Below are 4,455 nucleotides of genomic sequence, written 5' to 3'. Positions count from 1 at the left end.
TGTATGTGATTTGCACAGATTTACCTACTAGTTTTTTTTATAAACCTAGTTGGACTTATTTACTAATGCACTTATAAGTAGTGTACCTAGTTAGTTTATTATATAGAAAAGTAAGTCGGGTATCAAGCTCAGGGAACGGTATTTAGCTAGTAAAATAACTACTAAAAATTAATCTAAAACAATAGCTGAAATGGGTTTTTTTTTTATCTTACTACAAGAAAAACTCGCTTTTGCTACAGAATGAATCCGTTGCGAAAAGCTGACATTCTGTTGCAAAAAGCTGACATTTCATTGCAAAAGATGAATAGCGATGGAATTTGCGACGACTGATTTCTGTCCCAAAAAACCTCATAGTGAGAGTTGGCTAGGGAAACAATCATTCCGTCGTAATTGTGACAACGTAATGAAATCTATGGTAGATGGTATTCCGTTGTGTATTCCGTAGTAGGATTCCATCACAAATTTCGTGGTAGTTCTTCCATCACAAATTTCGTTGTAGTTAATCCCTAGAAAAATCCATAGTGATGATTCCCTAGCAAATTCCATGGTGGTGAATCCCTAGTAAATTCCATGGTGGTGATTCCCTAGTAAATTCTGTGGTGGTGATTCCCTAGCAAATTCTGTGGTGATGAATCCCTAGCAACTTCCATGGTTGTGGATCCCTAGCAAATTTGGTGGTGATGAATCCCTAGAAACATTCATTTGATGACTTCCTAGCAAATTATGTGGTGGTGAATCCCTAGAAATTTTCGTGGTGTATATTATATAACAGATTCCATATCAAAGATTCCATATGGACGGATGGATAATTGATTTATAAATTAATTCCAAATTATTTTGTAGTAATATATGAAAAATAAAAATAACATAAAAATCAAATAACATTATATCATAAAACAATACAAAAATTATTTATTACATGGAAAGTGGAAAATGGCTAATCTAAAATAAATACTTTGCAATAAACATATCAACACTTTATGACATACTAGTGTCGTTGTTTTGTAATGACATTAATAAGATTCATTGTCGTTTTAAGTTATTTTTCAAGTTGCCCGACTCTTGCGTTGTTTTGTTCTTCTTGGGCCTTCATTATTTCTTTAAGCTCTTCATTTTTCTCTTTTTGTTTAGCAACAAGCTCCCCCATTTCTTCCATTTCATCATTTTTTCCAGAATGTAAGATACATCCGTTTTACCGTTAATATTGGGAACCGCCTTTGCAAAAGAGCCTAATCCATAAAGTCTTCTTTTTTTTGTCATGACCACCAACAACATCATAAAATAGTTTGTTCTACTCAAATTCAACACCTTCAGCTTCCAACTCTTCCCGTTTTCTGTATAGGCCGCCTATAAAATAAAAATAATATAAGTTAAAAGATAACAAAGTTATGAATGACATTATGGGTTTGTACCACATGGAGCATTTGGAAAACAATATTCATCTTGGCCTATTATTATAACACCTTATAATTTGCCACTTTCTATGTGCATGAAAGAGCCTTACATGTTTTTGACCACACTTGTGCCAGGACCGTCAAACCCTAAGCATAAAATAGATGTATTTTTGCAACCAGTTGTTGCAGAATTGGAGCAGTTATGGGAAGAAGGTGTAGTAACATATGATATATCTTTAAAACAATGTTTCCATTTACGAGCATATTTGATGTGGACAATAAGCGATTTTCCAGCATATGCAATGTTGTCAGGATGATCTACAACAGGTAAGCTAGCATGTCTACATTGTGGGAAACATACACAAGCATTCAAACTAAAGAATGATAATAAGATGTCATGGTTTGACTTCCATAGAAGATTTCTACAGGTAAGTCACCCATATAGAAAGTCTAAAAATAAGTTCAAGAGGAATCGTGAAGTGACAGAAGGTCCTCCTCCAAGTAAGAATGGCAAACAAACTTTAAGGGAAATTGAACAATTAGGTTTGGTAAAAGTGACTGAACTAAATGCTGATGATGTAAACAAAGCATGTGGCGATCATGGTTGGAAAAAGAAAAGCATATTTTGGGATTTACCATATTGGAAAACAAACCTCATTAGACATAATTTTGATGTTATGCATATTGTGAAAAATGTATTTGACAACTTTTTTTTACACTGTAATGGATGTCAAAGCGAAGACGAAGGACAATGTAGCAGTGATAAAAGATCTGAAACTCTATTGTAGGAAGAGAAAAGGAGTCAAAGATGATCAAAGAGTGTACTATTCTCTAGACAAGAATCAATAGAAATCCATATGGGAATGGGTGGAGAAATTGTGTTTCCCCAATGGTTATGTTTCTAATTTGGGGAGGTGTATTGATTTAACCGGATGTAGACTGTTCAAAATAAAAAGCCATGATTGTCATGTTTTTATGCAAAGATTGATGCCAATTGAATTTCTTGAGATGTTGCCAAAACATGTGTAGGAAGCATTAACAGAGTTGAGTCTTTTCTTCAAAACATTAACAACAACATCAATCACAACAAGAGACATGGAAAGGATTGAAGCCGAGATTCCAATAATTCTATGTAAATTAGAGATCATCTTTGTCCCTGGTATTTTTAACTCCATGGAACATTTACCAGTACATTTGCCATACAAAACGAATATAGCCGGTCCTGTCCAATATCGGTGGATGTATCCATTTGAAAGGTTTGTATGTTATATCAAAATGTATGTTGCTATTTTTGTAAGCTAATTTAAATCTTCTTTACTATAGATATCTAAATCAGTTGAAAAAAGATGTGAAAAATAAAGCTCGAGTGGAAGGGTCCGTTTTTAACACGTACTTGATTCGTGAAGCATCAATATTTTGCTCTCATTATTTCAAGACTGGTGTCCCCACACATAATAGAAAGTTTCCTCGAAATAATGATGGAGGAGGAGATGAGCAACCTGATGATAACAATGAAACTTTAGATATATTTTCATATCCTGGTCGTCATTATGGAAGATTCAGGAATAAAATGTTGTCTGATGAGTAATTGCATGCTGCCCAAACTTACATACTCCTTAACGAAGATAAGATCAAACATTACATCAGGTAAGTAACATATACTTCACTTTTAATTATAATTAATAATCATTTGTTGTGTAATTTCTATGAATAACATTTAAATTCATGATTTTGTTTATTAATTCATAATAACTTTAAAAATGTTATTTAAATGGTAATAGAAAATATTTGAAGAAGATTAGAATGAACTTATTAGGGGATATGGATGAATTGGAGCTTGCAACTGAAGTTGAGAAGAAATTTGTAGTATGGTTTGAAAACTATGTGGGTGTTAATTTTATATTTTTTAATTTTATTATTTTTTATGTATATAATTAACTCTAATTAAGTGCTTTACCATTTGTCATATAGGCACGTACGATCAGGATAAACAACAAGTATATATCTGACCTTTCCAAAATGTCACTCAAAAGAGTGAAATTATATAGTGTATACTTGGTCAATGGTTACAAGTTTCAAACGGAAACTCATGGTCTGAACAAATCAACAATCAATAGTTGATTGTGTGTTAGTAGCCAAGGAGGTGATTATTACGGTAAGGTAGAGGAAATTTTAGAGGTCGAGTACCATATTTACCCAATTAAAACTACCGTTTTGTTTAAATATCATTGGTATGATCCAACACCTAACATAAGAGTTAAGGTTCACAAAGAATATAACTTGGTCGAGATAAACGTCAAAAGAAAATACAACAAGTTCGATCCGTTTGTTTTAGCCACGCAAGCCACTTAGGTGTGTTACATTCCTTACCCAAGTTTGAAAACAAACAACCCGGAATGGTGGGCTGTATTTAAAGTTAAACCTCATGGCTGGACTGATGTACGTGAAAATCATCCTCAGAAAGACGTTGCTTTCCAAGAAGATGAACTTGAAACAAATGAAACCATTATACCAACTACAACCGATACATACAATTATGATGATCACGACATGTTAAGCAACAGTTCAGATAATGAAAATAACATTGATGAAGAAGGTGAAATTCATGAGGACGAAAATGATGGTATTCCTGACTGCGAGGGTAGTTATGAGTATAGTGCATTGAGCAATGAAGAACAAGAGGATGAAGAAGAAGAGGAGGAATAAGATATTGACTAGATGTTTTTGTTTCTTTATAGAAGGATGGTTACATTGTCTAATTTTTAGTTTTTGCATGCGAATTGGTAAATGTGATGTTATGTATTAGTGCCCTTCATGAGAATTGAATAAAATGAAATTTTATCGTTCTTTGGTACATTGAAAGCATTTACTAAAAGGGGACATATTTTTTTGAGATATTTGTATGTACACTATTTACATTAAATATCCAATTAAGTAATCGTTTATGTTATAATCTAATGTTTTTACATTGGAATGGTAAAAAATTATTCAATATAACATAAACATAATTACTTTACAAAAAATTAATTCCTAGCAAAATTGGTAACAGAAGTTGCAACAT

General features: G+C 32.7%; 1 pseudogene; it reads left to right on the top strand.

Moving 5' to 3' along the window:
* Positions 1-310: 310 nt before the first annotated feature.
* Positions 311-4,100, top strand: LOC145099112 (uncharacterized; annotated as a pseudogene).
* Positions 4,101-4,455: the final 355 nt, after the last annotated feature.

This window comes from Lactuca serriola, chromosome 4 (genome assembly GCF_051521515.1).
Source record: "Lactuca serriola cultivar US96UC23 chromosome 4, Lser_US96UC23_V15, whole genome shotgun sequence".
NCBI lineage: Eukaryota > Viridiplantae > Streptophyta > Magnoliopsida > Asterales > Asteraceae > Lactuca > Lactuca serriola.
The sequence above is the reverse complement of the archived record's forward strand: the minus strand, read 5'-3'. Positions and strand labels throughout refer to the sequence as shown.